Raw genomic sequence first — 20963 nt, forward strand, 5'->3', positions numbered from 1 at the left:
GCGCATAGATTAACTGGAGAGAGAGTTCAATTATTAGAAGCCCCATTCTCAGATCATTCTCATTAAATACAGTTAAATAAATAAGAACTCACTATATTGGGAGCTTTTTTTTTTTTTAAATTAATGTTTGAGAGAGCTCACCCATGAGCAGGGGAGGGGCAGAGAGCAGGAGACGGAGGATCCAAAGCAGGCTCGTCCCTATGAGCAGAGCCCGATGCAGGGCTCAACTCACCAACTGTGTGACCGTGACCTGAGTGGGAATCAAGAGTGGCTGCTTAACTGACTAAGCCACCCAGGTGCCCCTGGGATCAGCTCTTAAATGAAAAAACCTGGACACTGGAAGGTGAAGGATGGGTAAGAAGGGGCAGAGGCTGGGGAGCTTAGCACCCCTTACCACAGATCTTCAGGCTTCCTTTCCACACTTACTGGACAGAGGCTTCTTCCCTAAGTTCTGCCAGGGCATATCCTGCTTGGTGTGCCTCCCAAGCTCCCAGGGGGCCCTGGGCCTTTGCACAGCACTGGGGGCTCCATGACTCATTCAGGAAGGAGTGCTTGAAGGGAGGGCGTTGGGAGCAAGTTATTAGATTTAGGACCTTCTAGACCGGTGCAATATGCTCAAGGTACGGCTGGGAACAGCAGATGTTTTCTCCTGTTACCAGGATCCACTGGGACCAGGAACTCCCACGCAGCACCATAACTAGCCTGTTTCTCTGGGGGGGGGGGGGGGGGGGCGTTGGGGGTGGTGGTGTGGGATTTGACACAGAGCCACCCAGCTGTGTGTATATGCTGACAGACAGCCCTGAGACCCCCCAGTAAAAAGGCATTTAGAGGGCAGAGGATGTGATTTTTCATTGCTCTTCAAATGGCTTCATATATCTTTTTTTGGCCATGCGCCTGACAGGCAAAAACCCAAACAGGTTGAGTGTTGCAGAAAATATGCAATGAGCCCGAAGCCAGTAAACCCATGGAGAATTTTGTTTCCATTTCCAGGCATCTGATCACAAAAGGTCCCCAGCATGCCGAACTGCCTGCCTGCAATTCACCTGTCTCAAAATCCTCTCGCCTCTCTCTCTCTTTTTTTTTTTTAAACGTGTTAATGGAATATATGAAAGACAGACGGAACAGTAGCAATCAAAATCCAGAGGGCCAGAGACGTTTGTGCCATTCACAGAATTTATGAAAATTCCCCGTCTCTGGAAGGCTCTCCCAGCTCGGAAGGCTCGGCGCGGCTGGTGAGTTCCCCGCAGCAGCTGGAGGCCGAGCTATAAATAGCGCGGGGCGGGAAGCGCCGGGCGGAGGGGGAGCGGGCGGGAGATTCCGGGCTCTCCCCTCCGCCCGCCGCGGCGCGTGCTCTGCCGGGGAAGCCGGCGCAGCGAGGCGGCCTTAACCCCCGCGGCGCCCGGCCGCTCCGAGCGCCCCCGGCCGGCTCGAAAGGGCGAGCACGCCGGCAGTGGACACTCAGACGCCTTTGTAACCATGCACTGGGGGAATCACAGTCTGTGCTCTCCCTCCCCCCCCCCCCCGCTCCGTTTCCTCGGAAGCCCCGGGTAACACCCGAAATTCGGCCCTGCAACGCGCGCGCGCGCGCGCGCGCGCGCACACACACACACACACACACACACGGGTTTGTTCCGTGTCTTTTTTCCCCCCTCCCCTTTCTTTCTTTGAGCGGCTTACATCCAAATCTTAAAATTAAAACCATCCCCAAATTTGGTCTTGGGGATAATGCTGGCTTTCGTATTTCGGCGCAGGGGGCCCTCCCCTGCGCTGCTGGTGCTGCTTAAAGAAGGTTACTTTCCTCGGGAGGGAACGATCGAGGCGGGCAAAGTGTGTGTGTGTGTATGCGTGTGGTTCATTTGGGGCGCAGGCACACCCCTCCGTGGCCTCAAGGTCGGCAATAGCCTGAGCACTCGGGGGCCCCGCCGATCGGGCTTGTCCCTGCCAGTCAAGGACTCGACAAGGAGGGAGTCCCCAGTCCCGGCAGGGCAGCCTGCGAGCGGGGTCGGTGTTGAGCACCCTCGGTGCGGAAGAGGCACGCGCGAGGAGCTGGGTTCTCCGAAGGTGGAGCCCGAGCGGCAGCCCCCGCCGCGCCCCCCGCCAGGCCCCCGCGCCCCCCCACCCAGGCTACCCGGCGGGTGCTGGGCGCCCCGGACCCCGGGAGGAGGGAGGGGCGCGGCGCCCTCCCGGGCCGAGAGCTGTCACAGAATCTGACACCCGGAGAGGCAGCTGGTCCCTGGCCAGGACTCCCGATCCTTCTCAAATGGAAACAGTTCCTCCCAGGGAACCTGCCGGAATTCTCCGTGGAATCTCACTTGGGCTTTGCCTCCTGGCGCATTTCACCAAGGCCGCATTTACCACTTTGAGGCAAGGAAGGCTCCAGATGGAAAGGGGCTTCTGGTGGCAGAACGAGGTAAGCTCTCGATTGAGGTGGCATTGACTGGGGTGGGGGGCACAGATTTAATGGGGACCATCCCCCTCCCCCTCAGGTGAGATGATGAAATGAAGTTTCCCTTGGGCTTCCACTCCTCCCCTCGCCCCCTCCCCGGCCCTCTTTCTGCTTTACCTTTGCCCCGCCCCCACTCATGCCTTAAAAAGAAAAATTCCCTTGGGTGGGTGGTGGGGGTGGAGGGACTCCTTTATGTTTTTATTTTAGGCGTTTTAATGTTCTAGAGGCCGGAGCCTCAGTGCCACCTGAAATCTCCCATGTCCCCTCCATCTCTGTCCCCTCCTGTCCTTTCTCCCTTGCCTTACCTCTTCACTCCCCACTTTCCTCATCCAGTCTACTTTTATATCTTTGCCAAAACCCCTTGCCGACTTTCCTTTCTCCTCTTTGAAGATATGTAGCAAAATAAAAGGGGAGAGGGAGAATGTCGTGATTTTGTGTGTAACGCGGTGCTGGGGTTAGAAGGTGTGTGGGCTGATGGCTCCCTTACTCTGCGCTGTTACTCAGCCTTTTCACGTGTGGGATGACTGGACCATTTTTTGGAAAATCAACAGCCCCCCAAACTTTTCCCCAAGTACTCTCTACTTTCTTCCAGGCTGTGGGAAGGGGCATCTGCGAGACCAGGGGGAGAGACCAGAACCTGTGGGCCCAGAGGAGGCTCATTAGGTCCAGGCTGGTTTGGTGCCTTCTGCTGGGCAGACATGGGGTCGTGATAATGATAGTCACGCATTAATAATTGTAATTGACATTTATGGAGCACTTGCTATGCTCGTTGGCATTGTTCTAAGAACTTTGCAAACATTAACTCATTGAAACCTCACAATAACCCTGTGAGGTGAGGACTACTATTATCTTTTGTAGATGGCGCCACTCACGGACATATGATTTAAGTAATGTGTTCGTGATCACATAGCTAGCAATGGGGGCGCTGAAATTGCAACTCAAGAGGGTTGACTATGGACCACAACTCTGAATCCTGAACATATCTCTGTCTTCACAGATTAATCCATCCACTCTGTGCTTGGCACTGTTCTAGGCCCTGAAGGTGGAGGAGTGAGCGAAGCAAGCAAGGTCCTTGGAGTTTATATTTTAGTTGAGGGAGGCAGATAACCTATCGGTTAACAAAGCAGACAATTTCAGGACATAGTAGATACCACAAAGAAAAGAGAGCAAAGTGATGCACTGGAGAGTGGTAGCCTCACATAGACAGTGGTCAGGGAAGTTCTCCTTACGTGGACTTTGGACATTCGAGCATTCAAGAGAGGAAATACCAATAGCCTGGGAAGGGGCACCTGGGTGGCACAGGGGGTTAAGTGTCTGACTCTTTTTAAAAAAATTTTTTAATGTTCTTATTTATTTTTCATAGAGAAAGAGAGAGGGAATGGGAGAGGGGCAGAGAGAGAGAGAGAGAGGGACACAGAATCTGAAGCAGGCTTCAGGCTCTGAGCTGTCAGTACAGATCCCCCCACGGGGCTTGAACTCACAAACTGTGAGATCATGACCTGAGCCGAAGTCCAGATGCTCAACCGACTGAGCCACCCAGGGACCCCTGTCTGACTCTTGATGTCAGCTCAGGTCTTGATCTCTGGGTCAGTGAGTTCAATCCACATGTTGGGCCTAGTTAAAAAAAAAATAGCTGCAGAACCTATGAAGTGACAAATATTACCTTTAGTAATCAGGGAAGTGTAAATCAAGGCCCCTTGAGATTTCCATATATACCCATTTGGTTGACCCCAAATGACAGTTTGACCTTATTAAGTGATTGAGTAGGATGTAGCTTTGCAGGACCTTCCAACATCACTGGTGGCAGTATGAATTGGTACAAAGACTCTGGGAAACAGTTTCGTATTGTATCCTAATTTGAACATATACCTGTGGTTGAACAGTTCAACTTATTTCTAGGCTTATATCTATGAGAAACTCTTGCACATTCAACAGAAGACATGTATTTGAATAAACGTAACAGTCTGGTTCTCAATGATGAAAATCTGGAATGAACTCCAGCATCTGTACTTGAAGAGTAGATGAATATTCTGATATTGTCACACAGAGGAATATTATACAGCAGTCAAAAATGAAATAAACCAAATGACATAATAGTATGATTAGATTTTAACAATGTATCATTAATTTTTTTTTTAACGTTTATTTATTTTTGAGACAGAGAGAGACAGAGCATTAACAGGGGAGGGTCATAGAGAGAGGTAGACACAGAATCTGAAATAGTCTCTAGGCTCTGAACTGTCAGCACAGAGCCCGACATGGGGCTTGAACTCATGGACCGTGAGATCATGACCTGAGCTGAAGTCAGACGCTCAACCGACTGAGCCACCCAGATGCCCCAGATGTTAGCAATGTATTAAGTGAAAATTAAGTCTAAAAGATTACGTAGAGCCTGATAATCTTTTATGACATTAAAAACTGAAATAAAAAACCCTGTTTAGGAAAATGTATACACTTGACCTTTGAACAATGTGTAAGGATTGGAGCATTGACCCCTCGCGCAGTCAGAAATCCATGAATAACTTTGGCTTCCCCAGAACTTAAGTACTAATTGGGTACTGTTGACTGGGAGCCTTATTGATCGCATGAGCAGTTGATTAATGCATGTTATATGTTATATGTATTATATACTGTATTTTTATAATACCCAACTTTTTCTTAATGTTTTTTTTTTCAGTATTCCTAGGCTTCATGGTCACCTGTGAGTTTTTTCAAATTGTTGCAAATCTCCAAAAAATTTTTCCAATATATTTATTGAAAAAAATCCACATATAAATGGATTCACACAACTCAAGCCTGTGTTGTTCAAAGGTCAAGTGTATTTATAGATGTAATAACATTATATAAATAGGAAAGCAAGACGATGAGGAACGTGAAATCTGTGCTAATGCCTACCTCCAGTAGGGAGAAGCCGGGGGACCATATGGTTCATTAGACCCAAGTCAGTGGCAAGGTCCCAGCTGTGTTTTGGCTTAGGGCCAGGTACACATACTTCTTACATTATTAAAAATAACTAGTAAATAATGAAGTGTGGCTGGGACTACATGAGCTAATGATGACAGTAGATGCTAAGCCAAATATTAAGACTAGTCCTGTTGTATGTACTGTGGTCCAAAGTTAGCAGGTAGGAAAGAACACAGGTAGGCACCTCAGTCAGAGGGCAGGGAGCTGGATGTTTTTAAGGAGGAGAACAATGACCCGAGTAAGGGCGGGCCAGGAGATCATGCTGGGCCTTGGACATCAAGGGAAAGAATGAATGGTTTTGAGCAGGGAGTGAAATGACTGGGTTTAAGATTTTAAAAGACCCCTCTGGATGCTGTGTGGAGAACAGACTCTGGGACCCTCACTTGCAGTGGTAGAGAGAAAAGGGTGGCGGGGGTGTGACCTTGTTTCTGCAAGTTATATACTACACTGGGGGCCAGCCTGGGGGTCAAGTGGAAGGGTTGCAATTCAGCCCGTGTCCCGCTTGCCGGTGGACATCCTTGTGCTGAGCGGTGAAGGCCTGGAGGGAGGGCACCTTCTCATCTGTGCTCAGAGGGCTCTGTTGGCCAGGAGTAGCCCAGTGGTGGATCAGGCTGATAACAATAAACTTGAAGTGAGTATGTTTAGGATGTGTTTTGGAGGCAGAATGGACAGGTCTGTGGATGGAGTGGATGTAGGGATTTGAAAGGGAAGGAGAAGAGTCAAAAATAACCCCTGGATATTTATTTGACTGTGAGGAGATCAATTCTGTTCCTAGAGAAGAGGAAGCCCGGGTGAGGCAAGAAAATCATATTTTAGATATATTAATTTTGAAATGCTGTTAGAGGGCCAGGTAAAAATCCTGGGTCGGGAGCCAGGTGTGAGTCTGAAGGTTGAGGGAGAATTTGGGGTGACAGACATTCCTGGGTTGGGAGCCGGGTATGAGTCTGAAGCTTGAGGGAGAATTTGGGGGGACAGACATAAATGTGGGAACTATAAACCTGCCTATGGTGGAGTTCGAGTTCCTCCACTTGGTTGTCATTGTCAGATTGGGAATTCCTTTGGGGCAGAGAAATTTTTGTCTTTCTTATCCCCAGAGAGTGTAAAGTAAAATAGATTATCGGTAAGCGCGGGTTGACCAGATGACTGAGGATATAAATACTGTAAGTGTGAAGGAATTGAGGGGAAGTGGGGAAGTGTCCCAGGGGTCTGGACCCCAGCAGTGTCTAAAGGTGGAGACTGTGTGGTTTTCAATCCTTCCTGAGGGTAAAGCAGGTCTGATGGTGGTGCCAGCCCCTTAGGAGGGTATGACCCAGGGTTCTTGGGGCCAGTGTCACATGTGGGTACCCAGAGTTATTCAGAGCAGCCAGAAATGGTGAGGAGTAGGGAGTGAAGATACAGAGCAGCCGGGAGAGCCCCGAGGGTCAGAGAAGGACGATGAGGGGGCATTGAGCTAGACATGGGAACTCCGTAGCATGCAGAGGCCCGTGGGCATAGGGACGGAGTGAAATCAGGAAGAGGAGAGAGGACCTTCTGGTGCCAGGCCTGAGCGACTGGCCCTGCTCTATTGCATTAGGGCCTGACAAGGTTCTCCTGTGTCACCATGTCCCATCACCCTGCTGACATTGAGCCCCCAGCACTCCCACGTCATTGTAGTTCACCTCTCTTTGATTGTCAGTCCCCTCCCCTTATCCCTATTCACTGTCCTGTCTGTAGCACCAGCATAGTGGCTGGCTCATGGTATGTGTGCAGGATCACAGAACGGAGAGACGGAGGAGGGGGAGAAATTCTCGCTTGCTTGGCCAATCAAGAGGAGAGCACCCCGTTCTCATTAATGATGAAGGCACAGGACCTCTCTTTCTTCAGTCAAGTCTACTATTGCTTAAGACTATAGGCTTTGGAGGAAGAACAGAGCGAGAGTTCAATTCTGGCTCTACCATATGGAGCTTGGGGAGGCCACCGAACCTCTCTGAGTTCCTCCATTTCTTCATCTATAAAATGTGGATAGGAACAAAAGCTCCTTTCTATTGTCATTGTGAGTTTTCACTGAGATAATGAGGTGAACCTTCTTAGTGCAGTGCCTGGCATGTAATAAGCCTCCAAAGTTTAGCTGTTATGATCTTCCAGGGCATTTCACTATCAATACCTCCTGTGTTGACCGAAGTTAAGGCATGCTTCTAATTTTGAGAATTTAGGCTCTTTGTCCCAAGCAGCCCATGCTCTGGCAGTGAGGTAGTGGCCATTTTTGGCAGATGGGAAACCGTCCCTGGGCACACAGGCATTTGCAGTTTCCTCTCTCACATTATGTCACATGGTTTTCCACTGCACGTAATTCACGGCCAGCCAGGAGTCTGAATAACAGTGAAGATTCAGAATTTATTCATTCAACATTCCATCAACAGTGACTGAATATCTTCCTATGTAAATGGAGACGCAGTGATGACTAACACACGGTCCCTGCTTTCAAGGAAATCACAGTCTACTTAGGGAGGCAGATAAATACACAACTAGAACCTACACATTCATGGGATCACTTTTGGTGCAGGCCTCCAACCCCAAGACCTCCGTTCCCCCCCCCCCCCCCGCCGCCCTGCCCATTCCCCCAGTGCTGGGAAGAATGATGTGAACTTAGTACTAGTGAGAGTCCCTTGTGTCTACACATATACTTACAATGTACAAATCACGTTCACTTTGAGTTATTACGTGTGGTTTTCCTACCAGCTTTGTGAAATAGGTAGAGCTTCCTGCTCTCATTTTATGAATGAAATCCAAAACTCCATTGAGTAGCTGCTTTGAAGTAAGGCAGACTGCCTTATGTGGGACACTGCCATGACCTGTCTTCCAGCCTCTATCATTGCCCTTCCATTGTTCTTATTCAGGGATCTGTCTAGCTCACCATCCTTGGGGGCTGAGGGTTTAGTTTTGATTCTGAGTTCACACCCTTGGGTTGGATGGCCAAGTTTAGCCTGCCTGTTGCGACCTTTGCCCTCTGGAGACTCAAGCTGACCACTCGTCCGTGCAGGTGACTTTGTGCAACTCTGCCAATCTCCAGGCCACCATCTTGGTATTTACTGGCCAGGAGGGCAAAGCCCAGGTAGGGGTTCACGATGGTTCCCTTGGGGGAAGGGATCAGTGATAGACGCTAGGTTGCTGAGCTGTGCTTGGGCAGCTGGGAAGCAGAGGAAGCGGCAGGGGAAGCAATCTTTTCATTTCTCAGTAGTAGAGCTGGCTGATTCTCTGGGCTGGGGCACAAGTATATGAGTCACTGTAGCCTCCCTACAAATGGAATGACTTCCATTTTATCAGAGAGGCTTAATGACGATGGGTCACTTGCAAAATACATGAGAGCCTTCTATAGACAATACGTGTGATTACAAACTGGCATATGGGTATTTACGTAAGGAATATGTCTCCTTAAAAAACTTAGTCGGGGAAAGTAAAGCTCATAGTCGTATCTGCTGCATGATCGTCACACGGGAAAGTGAGTTTGCTGAGAGCCTGTGTTTTTCCAGTCTACATCATCTTTGAATTTAAATAGGAAGTTTGTGAAACAGGGAGAAATAAAAGCCATCATTTATCAAAAAGGAGTTCTTCTGAGAAGGGCTTTTTAAATTCCATTTGCCTTACTGAGTTAGGGATCAAGTTATAGGTTAATTGACAGGTGAGGAAGTCCTCCTGAAAATTTCTGTTCTGTGTGCAGGAAGAGTAGTCTGATTAGCAAAAATTCTGTGTGTGAGGGTTTGAAGAAATACCTTTGTTTTACTTTCAATTTATGCAGTAATAGGACCAACAAAGTGTCTTGCATTCGAGTCTTTTCCTTGTGGATTAGCATCAGTTGAATATAAACCGGTAAGTCCTTAAAACGTTTATTTTTGTTTTAAGGTGGTTAAAATTTGAGGGTGTTGATTTGCTTGGGATAGCTCTTCATTGTACTGAGGTACACTTAGGTACTTGGGTAAATTGGTTCAAAAGAGCCTAATTTTGAAATCTCTGAAACCTAGATCATTCTTTCTTTTTTAAAACATTTTTTTAATGTTTATTTAATTTTGAGAGGCAGAGACAGAGCGCGAGCAGGGAGGGGAGGGGCAGAGAGAGGGAGACACAGAATCTGAAGCAGGCTCCAGGCTCTGAGTGAGCTGTCAGCACAAAGCCAGGCACGGGGCTTGAACTCACGAACTGTGAGATCACGACCCGAGCTGAAGTCGGATGCTTCACCAACTGAGCCACTCAGGCGCCCCCAACCTACATCATTCTTACTGTAAATTCAAATTGAAAACCGAGCATCCGGTCACGGATAAAGCTGGATTTTTTTTGCCGAACTTAAAGGGAAAGATTTTTTTTTTCCCACTTCCAGGTTGGAGAAAATGTTACCACGTGACTTGTATTGATGGGTTTGGGCTGTTCTGGAGGCCACAGGCCTTGCCAACTGCAGACTGCTGTGCTCGGAACACCCTTCGCACCCCGGCCTCTGTTGTGGGTGTGCAAATTGTTTTATACAGCCCCTCCAATAAATGGGAAAAAAAGTAAGCCCCAAATGATGATCACGTGAGTGGAGATGCTGGCTGCTCTGGGTCAAGACGTAGCTGGTCAGTTGGCATTGATTGAATCCTCCTGCTAGGCTTTCTACCTCTTCCTGCAAACCAGAAACCTGATTGTCCCTTGTGTGGGATGGTGGAGATTGGTGAAGACACAAGCATCTTACCACAGGCAGACCAGATGAGTGTTTCTCAGATTCATGCTTTCAAAACACAGATTCCTGGGCCCTACTCTCTGAGATTCTGACTCAGTGTCTGAATTTCCCCACATGTTTGTGTCTAACAAGGGTCCTGGTGATGCCAATGTTGTAGGGCGGTTGAACGTGCCGAGCACTTCAAAGTGTCATAACTTTGAAGGAAGTCAGTTGGCAACAGTGGAAATGCTGTTCAGAAACGGAATTCACCAGAACACGACCAGTAGAGCAGAGGCAGATGAGGCAGTGTTGACTGAGGGTGACCCACTGTCCACTTTGACCAGACAGTCCTGGTTTTAGCACTAAAAGCCACGTGTTCCAGGGAAACCACTCTGTCCCAGGCATGTGGGAAGGTTGGTCACCCCAAAAGCATGCTAGGTTGGCTTATCATAGCTGCTTTATCGTGCTTGAAGTGATTGTGTTTCACTTACATTTTATTTAAATTTAATTTTTTAATTATTTATTTTTGAGAGAGAGGGAGAGATAGAGCATGAGTGGGGGTGGGGCAGAGAAAGAGGGAGACACAGAATCTGAAGAGGCTCCAGGCTCTGAGCTGTCAGCATAGAGCCCGATGTGTGGCTTAAACTCACGAACCATGAGATCATGACCTGAGCCAAAGTTGCACACTTAACCGACCGAGCCACCCAGGCGCCCCTGTGTTTCACTTAAATTTTAAACCCAAGACAAGCCACAGTGCATACGGTGAAATGACATACAACCATGTACAGTTGTGGCCTGCCAGGTGGAATCTTCAGCTTTTTAAAATCTCTTTTCTCACAAGTTCTGGTAGATCAAGGGTACCCAAACTTGCCTTTACTTTGGAATTACCTGGGGAGCTTAAAAACAACAACAGAAGCCTGTGGTCTACACCTACCCAATTGTGAATTAATTGGTTTAGGGTGTGCCCTAAATTGGCTTTAGGTGCGGCTCATAGAGTTTTTCAAGGTCCCGGGATGATTTTTACTCTGCAGGCGGGTCCGGAGATCGCCGTAGTCTATGGTCATCAAAGACGGAGCCCTGCATACCTCCCTCTGTCTGGAGAGGTGCCATTATCACATTGAGAGATAGTATATCTTTCCTGTTCCTTGAGTCACGGCTGCCTTTGTGACTTGTTTTGAACAATAAGAATCGATGGAAGTGAATTCTGGAGCTTGAGAGGCCAGGCCATAAGAGAACTGGTAGCTTTTGTTTCTTCTTGGAAGCCAGCCTGCCTGTGAGAGATCAGACTGCCCTGAGCACACACTGCTGTGAGGAGGCCGCAGCTCACCTGGGGGAGGTGAGCCACCTTGCAAAGGCGCGGGGAGGCCCAGAGAGGTGAGTGACACTTTCTTGGATCTTCTAGTGTTGCAGGATTTTTTACCACAATACCCAGGATTCGTTGTCTCGCCACTTGGAAGAACGAAGAGGTGGACACAAAATGAGCAGCAGGCCAAGGTTTAATAGAATATAAGTTCCGGAAGGAAGAGTAGTAGGAAAGCTCTCTTTATAGAGAGGGGACATTGGAAAATGAATGCCTGAGGACGCTAGGCCAGGATCCTTGTTTTATAAGGTTCTGATCAGCCCCCCTTCGTGCCTTCCCCCTAGTTCCTTCTCAGGTTCTACCCTTATTGGTTTGATAGCTCCAGGTGCTGGGCTGCCCATTCCTGACTGGCTCCATTGCATTGCGTGAGGGGTGGTCTATGGCCATACTTAGGTCTTTTGTCAAATTCCTGAGGGAAACCCTTGGGGGAGGAGGTGGGCTCTGTTACATTCTGAAGAGGAACCTCTCGCCTGTGGGGATTTGCTGTGGTCAGACGTTCCCAGCACCTTTCCAAAATAGGTGTTTTTCCCCACCCAGGGACCTCAGGCCCTAACCTTGCCCTCTCTGCCTACTGACTCCCATCTTCTCTCATCATACTAACCCAGCCAACAGCTGAATTTGGCCACTCGAGTGACTCCAGCTGCGGCCGCCAGGATTGGAACCATGAGGGCCAGACCCCCTCATCTTTGCCTTAAGTCATTTCATTTTGGGTGGTTTGCTATGGAACAATATATAGCTCAAGCACAAGTGTATTCCTTGCACTTACTGGTAATAAAAATAGAAAGGGGGCATTTCGGAAGGCCTGTGTAAATGAGGACTAGTTTGCTGTCTCCAGGTTAAAGTGCAAAGCCAGGCTATACTGTTGAATATTAGAAGGGAAATCATTAATTATAAATTTTTTATTTTATTATTATTTTTTTAATGTTTATTTTTGAGAGAGAGACAGAGTGTGAGTGGAGGAGAGGCAGAGAGAGAGGGAGACACAGAATTTGAAGCAGGCTCCAGGCTCTGAGCTGTCAGCACAGAGCCTGACGTGGGGCTCAAAATCACGGGCTGTGAGATCATGACCTGAGCCGAAGTCAGACGCTTAACTGACTGAGCTACCCATGTGTCCCGAAGTTATGAATTATATTAATAAGATGATTGGCGATAGCGTGCAGGGAGATTTCACTGTTTCCAGCGTGGTGGCTTCAACAATGCCCCACTCTTACAGCTTCCCGAAAGGAGAGCTGAAGGCAGTGCTCAGAGTGCTGTTTGTGTGTCCGGGGTGTGCACCATCCTGGGGCATGGAGGTGAACAAGGCAAGAGAGAAGGCGACGTGATGCTGTTGAATGCCACGTATCCACACACTAGCTGCTGTTTAACAGTGAGCTGGCATGAAGCACACTGTTCTGGGGCTTCTTGCAAAGGAGGAACCATTCTTTGGGGTAGTTCGTGGAAAGAAAGAGAAAGAGGAACATAGCTTCCCAGCTTCCTCTTACTTTTTCATGGAGGACGTTTTACCCCATAGGGGTGCTGATGCCATGTACTCCTGGCTCTCAGGGGCTGCTCAGGAATCCAGACACAGCCACGCAATACGTTGTTTTTTTCCCAAGCCCGAAAATGGAGGGATGCCTGTGTGTGGATGCGGTGCTCACCAAGAGAGGCACAGGAGGAAGACGGTGAGGGAATCTGAGAAGGTGCAAAATATTTTTGTGTGGTTTTTGCTGGTTTGGTTTTTACCAACACAGATACTATGGGTTATCTTGCGTCGTTACTCCTCTTGCGGACTCTGTTCTGAAGCTGAGATTACCCGTTGGTATAGATTCCCATTCTGCTGTTAGCCGTATGCGTGGTATGAATTCCAGCGCAAATGCAGTATTAGTCTTTTCCCGCCCAGTTATCCGACAGAACACTCTCCCTGGACGTTTGCAACATGGTCGCATCAGCTCCGCTTTCATCTTGGTGCTAATTTTACTGTTTTGCAGTCTTTTCTGGTAGAGAAGACAGCGTGTGCATGCTTTATAGCCTTGCGAGTAGACACCAGTGAGCTGTCGCTTCTGAACGTCTGTCTTTTTTGATGAGCTGTTACCTCTTTTCTGAGTCAGGTCTTTTTTTTTTTTTTTTTTTTTTTGCAACGGGGAAAGAGAGTTTTGAGTATAAACATGATGCCACGGTTAGTTATTTCATGAGGCTGGAAGTTTCCTAAATATCACTGGCTTTCTATGACTGGTACCGTTATATTTTGCAACCTAGTCCCACCTTGACTGTGGGAGCCTTTCTGGCAGGGGATCAAACGTCCGTTTAACACGCTGAGTCGTTTCTTGTTCGGCGCATCGTTTTTCTGGAGCAAAATTGTTTTCCTTGGTTTCTCTGCAATGTGTTGATGAAACTTTTCTCTTTTTTTTCTTTCTTTCTTTCTTTTTTTTTTATGCTTTTAATTGCTTCGTGTACATAAGCGGCAAAGATCACCTAACTTCAAAAGGGTGGACAAAAAGAATTTGGCCGCAGTTACAGTCTGTGGAGTTAATCTGGCCATTGCTTTTCCTGTGGACGAGTAACCCCTGCTTCTGTTTCCCATAATTGAGGTGATGGATTGACTGCAGTGACAGCCACCATTTTCCTTTCCTGTTGAGGGTACTGAGTGGTGAGCTCCCTCTCATTTTTAATAGAAATATTTCTAAGCCGTAAGCATGAAACACCGATGAAACAGAGCAAGATAGAAAGGTTTGGAGAACACCTCATACGTGAGTTCCCTCCTCATGTTGAAGCATGTCCGGGGTCTTTTGGTAAAGAAAAGTCCTAAGCCTGTGGTATCGTTTTTTAGCGCCCCTTCCCATGTTCACCTTATTCTCAAATGGAGGACATGTGGCATGCCCTTAGTGTCCAGGTAGTAGTCTATGCTTCCTAGGAGGCTGGAAGTGAGCAAGTGATAGATCTTTGGACCTAATTGTTGCTGTTGAATGAAAGGTAAACTCTGTATGTGAAGATAACAGAGGTGTTGTCTTACTGGACTCTGCTTTAGTGAGTGAAAGAGCTCCAATTCAAGGAGACTCAAAAAAAGGAATTGGTTGGCTCAGAGAAGACCAAGGCTGTGTGTAGGACCACCTTGTGTCCAGGATTCAAGCAGTGATAGAACTCTCCCTTTTTCTTGCCGTTATTTATTTTTTTAAGAGACTTTTAATTTAATTTAATTTTTTAAAATTTACCTCAAATTAGTTAGCATATAGTGCAACAATGATTTCAGGAGTAGATTTCTTAGTGCCCCTTACCCAGTTAGCCCACCCCCCTCCCACAAACCCTCCAGTAACCCTCTGTTTCTTCTCCATATTAATGAGTCTCTTCTGTTTTGTCCCCCTCCCTGTTTTCAGATTATTTTTGTTTCCCTTCCCTTATGTTCCTCTGTTTTGTCTCTTAAAGTCCTCATGTGAGTGAAGTCATAGGATTTTTGTCTTTCTGACTGACTAATTTCACTTAGCATAATACCCTCCAGTTCCATTCATGTAGTTGCAAATGGCAAGATTTCATTCTTTTTGGTTGCCGAGTAATACTCCATTGTATATATGTATACCACATGTTCTTTATCCATTCATCCAATGATACACATTTGGGCTCATACTTTGGCTATTGTGGATAGTGCTGCTAGAAACATAGGGGTGCGTGTGCCCCTTCGAAACAGCATACCTGTATCCCTTGGATAAATATCTGATTTCCTCATGAAAAATTCAAGATGCTGTACAGAAAAATGGAAAAGGGTGTCAGACTGATAGAAACAAAAACAATAAAGCAAAACAAAAACAAAAAAAACTCCTGAAAAACAAAGTCAAAACAAACAAACACACAAAAGACCAAAAAAACCCCAAATACCTGCTGCTCTGGGAGAGTAGCAAAAAAACTTCAGCTTTGAGAACTCACATACCTAATTTTGACAGTTACCTGACATTGAACCCAAGTTTCAGGGGTAGAGAATCACATTAACTGAGCCAAGAGAGACTGATGTATAAACCAAGTGCTGATTTATTATTTTATGATGAGAAGGGCATTCAAATAACTTCAAATGCCAATGTTGGCAGAGAAGTCCACTTTTTTCCTCTTAGGCATGCCATGAGAGAAGCCAATCATAAGAAATCTGTTAAACAAGGATGGGTTGGAAAAAGGGGAGATAGTGTAATGGTCCACAGTAGAATCTGCCTCGGGATCCCGAGAACTGGGATTCCTAGGGACAGAACAGCGTTGTTCTGGGTGGTACGCAGAGAGTCTCTGTGAGAATTGGGGCTTTTTTTTTGGTCAGTCTTTAGCAAAGTGTGGCCCTAACCCACTGCATGAGAGTCATCGGAAGGTTGACAAAATGCCGATTTCTGTTTTCACCCAGACTTCCTGAACTGAAACCGATGAAAGCAGTCTACATTTTCCATCTCTCCCTCCCCTGGTTTTCCCTCTGTCCTATGAGACTTACTCCTCTAAAGCTAATCAAACCCTTCTGTTCACACAGTCTTTATTCTAGCAGGATGTAGATAATTAGATTTCTACTTAATGAATTATTAAACATCTCGGTTTTGACTACCTTTCGTAGCTCTCCATTTAAAGTATTTTTAGATTCATTTTAATTCTAAACTTCTGACAGCACAATTTGGGAAAGAATGGAAATACAGAAGTGTTTTAGTAAAATCCTCTGAAAGTTCCTTGCCATTGTTCTTTCTCTTCTGTGTATGAGGGTCCATACCCCACTCCTCCCACACAGGGGTCTGGGAATATTGTATATAACATTCAGTTCCTGCTTTATTGGCTCTAATTTAATATGAGAGCATCTCCCCATACTGTTAACTCACTCGATATTAACGTATTTCTCAAAATTTTCACTTATTTATGGGCAGAATTTTATTCCCACAAATCATTAGTGCTGTGTACTGAGTGTAGTTTTTACAGGTGTGGAAGAAGGAGATTTTGTATTTTACTTTATTTTTTATTTTTTAAAAGTATTTATTTTAGAGAGAGAGAGAATGTGTAAGCAGGGGAATGGCTGAGAGAGAGGGAGACAGAGGATCTGAAGCAGGCTCTGTGTTGCCAGGGCAGAGCCCAATGTGGGGCTTGAACTCAGGAACCTTGAGGTAATGACCTCAGCTGAAGTGGGTTGCTTAACCACCTGAGCCACCCAGGCGGCTCTTGTGTTTTCCATCGAGATGAAACCTATGGAAGTGCATTTATTTTACCAACAAAAATGAACTTTTTTCCAGGAGGGAGATTTTTTTTTCAAAGTAAGTTTTTAAGGAGGGAATATTATAACAAAGTCACAGGTGTCAGGGTTGATAGTTCATTGTCACGGGGTTGTCAAGTACATTTAAGCTCCTGTTATTGAAATTGTTCACAGGCAGAACTGTTTTTGCTATGAAATATTCTGGTGAATATATTTTCTGTAACAAATGTACTTAGCCTCAAGATCAGTTGTTCTTGAAAGAAAAGTGTTAGGGGCTCCTGGGGGGCTCAGTTGGTTAAGTGTCTGACTTCGGCTCAGGTCATGATCTCACATTTGTGAGTTTGAGCCCCACGTGGGGCTCTGTGCTGTCAGTCTGCTTGGGATCCTCTGTCTCCCTCGCTCTTCCCCTCCCCTGTGTGCACTCTCTCTTTCAAAAATAAATAAACATTAAAAAATAAAGATAACTATTGAATAAATTTCTGAATAGTTACATGAAAGATGTCGCCCCTTCTAGAAGACAGACTTAGGCAGAAACTCAACTTTGAGCTTAGACGATAGAGAAGACATCGGGATTTTTTTTTTTTAATTTTTTTTCAACGTTTATTTATTTTTGGGACAGAGAGAGACAGAGCATGAACGGGGGAGGGGCAGAGAGAGAGGGAGACACAGAATCGGAAACAGGCTCCAGGCTCCGAGCCATCAGCCCAGAGCCTGACGCGGGGCTCAAACTCCCGGACCGCGAGATCGTGACCTGGCTGAAGTCGGACGCTTAACCGACTGCGCCACCCAGGCGCCCCAAGACATCGGGATTTTTACAGAAAATTTATGGTCATATAAAAATTTTAGGGCTACGTATGGTCTCCAGTCCTATTGATGGACCATTCCAGGCCAGCTTAGCTCTGTCTACACCATGGACCTCAGATTTGCAGCCAGAGCTGCCTGGGTGTCCGTTGATGCTGTTTGTGGGGAAGAAAGCCCAGGCTTTCTTGCTTCTGATGCATACATCTCTGGGTTCCCTGCCCCCCCCCCCATCCCGCACACAGTTCCAGGACTGTGTCCTGGACACAGGACAGTGTCCGCACACTGACAGGAGCAATTTCAGGGGCTCTGCCTTCCTGGAGCTGCTGGAGGGGCCAGGGAACAATCCGGAGTGTGAGCATAGCGGAGTGCACTTCCACCAAAGAGAGAGAGGAGAGGAAGAGCCCCAGATGAATGGCTTGCCTTTCTGCTCCTACCTGCAGACTATTCCAAGATGCGGGGGGTGGGGGGGTTGGGGTTGTACAACCTGTCCGGGAACGGCGCGGAAGACCCCACAGCCAGCGTTGTCTGTGGTGAAGCCCTTGCCGGCTCGTATGTGCTCCCCTTTGGTTTCTGCCTCGCTCTTGCTTCTCTGAGATTCCACCTCACCGATACCACCCCGAGGAGAAGAGTTGGAAAAGTGCCTCTTCACCTTTTGATGGTAGTGGATAAACTAGGGATTAGCCTCTCAAAAATACTTAGGCCAACATCTTTCCAATTCTTTCTTTTCTTTTATTCTTTTATTCTTTATTTTATTTTATTTTTTTTAATGTTTACTTATTTTGAGAGAGAGAGCGCATGAGCAGCAGAGGGGCAGAGAGAGAGGGAGAGAGAGAGAAGCCCAAGCAGCCTGCGTGCTGTCAGCACAGAGCCCCCGCGTGAGGCTCGAACTCACGAATCGTAAGATCATAACCTGAGCTATAACCAAGAGTTGCAAGCTTAACCGACTGAGGCCCTCAGGCACTGCTGAGTTTAGTACAACAGCAATCTGGTGAGGCTCTACTTCCTTAATGGTGTGTATATCTACCCCTTTTTCTTGATCCCCCTCTTGCCCCTCTGGTTCAGGCTGTCAGGATCTCTGACAATTATCTCCTAACTGCACTTCCTGCTGATCTCACCAGCTTCCCATCTCTGGGGCATCATGTCTCCACAGCCTCTTTTTTTTTTTTTTTTTTTTAAGTTTATTTATTTTTGAGAGAGAAAGAGATACAGCAAGCTGGGGAGGGGCAGAGAGAGAGGGAGACAGAGCGAGAATCCCAAGCAGGCTTTGTGCTGTCAGCACAGAGTCCAGCTCAGGGCCCGAACTCATGTACCTTGAGATCATGACCTGAACTGATACCAAGGATTGGAGGCTTAACCAACTGAGCCACCCAGGTGCCCCAAAGCCACCTTTTGCAATGGAGAAATGGTCATGCATGCAGCTGAAACCCTTCAGATAATCCCTGCGTGGGGTCTGTGCCAGCAGGCCCTGGTAGGTTCACTTCCATTACTTGCCAGACTTCTCTTGTATTGTTCAACCAGCCTGTTTCATGTTTCAGCTATGCTTTGCTATTTAAAAAAAATTTTTTTTTACTATTTATTTAAACATTAAATAAATGTTGGGGGGGGGTGATGGTAAGCAGAGGAGGGGTGGAGAGAGGGAGACGCAGAATCCGAAGCAGGCTCCAGGCTCTGAGTTGTTATTACAGAGCCTGATGTGGGGCTCGAACTCGTGAATGGGGAGATCATGACCTGAGCTGACGTTGGACGCTTAACCAATTGAGCCACCTAGGCACCCCTGTGCTTCTCTATTTAATATTTTCTCAGTGAGCTATGCCTTTACCTGTGTGATTCTTGATCTTTCTTGTTTGTTTCCATCTGGGAATGTCCAGTCTTCCTTCAAGAGCTAGTGTAAGCATCCTCTAAAGAAATGCTGAGAGATTTTCCTGAGCTGTCTTTATTGTTGTTGAAGGAACACTTGTGTTCGAAATGATATTTTAGGGGAAACTGGAGGTAACTAAGAGACATTCCATGTCCACTCATGGTTAGTAAATAGAGGTCACAGATGGTGTTCAGCACCTAGGCTGCCTCTTTCGGAGGCCAGTGAGCTGTCTGATGGGACCTCCACAGTTAACGTGGGGAGGTTCCCGCAGACCAGGAGCTGCTTCCGGTTTCTGCAGGTTCAGAAACTTGTATTTTGCCAGTGTCCTCAGTGATTATTGATATCCTCTGAAAACTAATCAAACTCATGGTGCTGGAGCTGTAAACCCTACTGACACTGTTATCAGCTGTATTGGGCGACTCCAACTCCAGAGGACTGTGCTGCTACAAATATGGGTCATTAAGAGAGACCGACCTGGGTTCATGTTCACTTAGTGTGTGATGTTGGGCAGGTGACCACACCTCTCTGTCACATGTCACAGGTAGAATTGGGGAAGCGATACTTTTTATTACTGAGGAATATGAGGCATGGATATCCTGTTTTCTATTCCAGTCATTTGTACAGAAGTTAATTAAAATTTTCCAAGTTCAAGGAGCCGGTCAATGGTAGATCCAGGATTGAAACCCAAGCAGTTTGGCTCCAAAGTTTGTGTGCTTCATCCCCCGTTCTAAAATATTTTCTTAAAGTTGACCACTTTTTTTTGTTGTTGTTCTGTTTAACATGAGATTCATGCAAAGTAATGATTTTTGTGAAATCTTGGGATTGGATGTATTAGCCTTTACATACACATGTATGTGTGTCTGTATTAGATTATAGAAGTAAAGCTAATTAGCTGAGACAGTAGAATCCACTCCAGCTAGTTTAAACAGGAAGAATTTTTATTAAAGGGTGTTTGAAAGCTCCCAGGATTTCCAGAAGGCCCAGAGAACTCACCTTGGGAACGATAATCCAGGAATCCTGGCAGCTAGGAAGTACATAACCAGGAAAAATAGCCTCAAACATGAACCCTGCTTTTGGCAAGAACATCATCGCTCCGTTATAGCTGCCACAGAGGACCTTCACCACCTCCAGACTTGTCAGGAAATCTGAACTCCCACTCTGGGGCACTGGATCACACTGTTTATTCCCACATTGAAATTAAAAAAAAATTTTTTTTTATATTTTAGAGGGAGGGGGAGAAGAGAGAGCGCGCGAGCAGGGGAGAGGCAGAGAGAGAGGGGGACAGAGAATCTGAAGCAGGCTCTGTGCTGACAGCAGAGAGCCTGATGTGGGACTCGAACTCAAGAATAGCGAGATCATGACCTGAGCCGAAGCGGGGGTGCTTAATTCACTCAGCCACCCCAGCACCCCTCCCCCACTGAAATTTTGTGAAGGCGTGTCTCTGCAAACACATAGGTCACCTGCTTGCACCATAGCTGCAGGGGATTCCAGGAATGCTGTTTTAGTTTTCCAACCTCTGCAGTTAAGAAGGCAACTTCCAGGGGCCTGAAATAGAGGTGAAGTCAAAATACCGTGTCTGCTGCCACACCCATGAACCTCAACCAAACCGCATTGATGTATTGCCTGCCATCTTCGTATGCGTAGAGTCTATGTCACGTTTGGGGAAAGAGAGCGTGAATGTTTCTATGGTGCCGG

The 20963-nt window shown here is 46.8% G+C and overlaps 1 protein-coding gene across 3 annotated transcripts in view; it reads left to right on the forward strand.

Moving 5' to 3' along the window:
- Positions 1-2149: 2149 nt before the first annotated feature.
- Positions 2150-20963, forward strand: part of KCNN2 (potassium calcium-activated channel subfamily N member 2) — a 472189-nt gene continuing 453375 nt past the window's right edge. The window contains exon 1 of one of the 3 annotated variants that reach the window (XM_019830963.3): positions 2150-2410. The gene's annotated coding sequence lies outside the window, so the exon portion shown is untranslated. Of the gene's footprint in view, positions 2411-11102; positions 11451-20963 lie in introns of those variants that run through there. The other 2 variants (XM_003980701.6, XM_045057670.1) reach the window with 2 other exon arrangements.

This window comes from Felis catus, chromosome A1 (assembly GCF_018350175.1).
Source record: "Felis catus isolate Fca126 chromosome A1, F.catus_Fca126_mat1.0, whole genome shotgun sequence".
NCBI classification, from domain to species: domain Eukaryota; kingdom Metazoa; phylum Chordata; class Mammalia; order Carnivora; family Felidae; genus Felis; species Felis catus.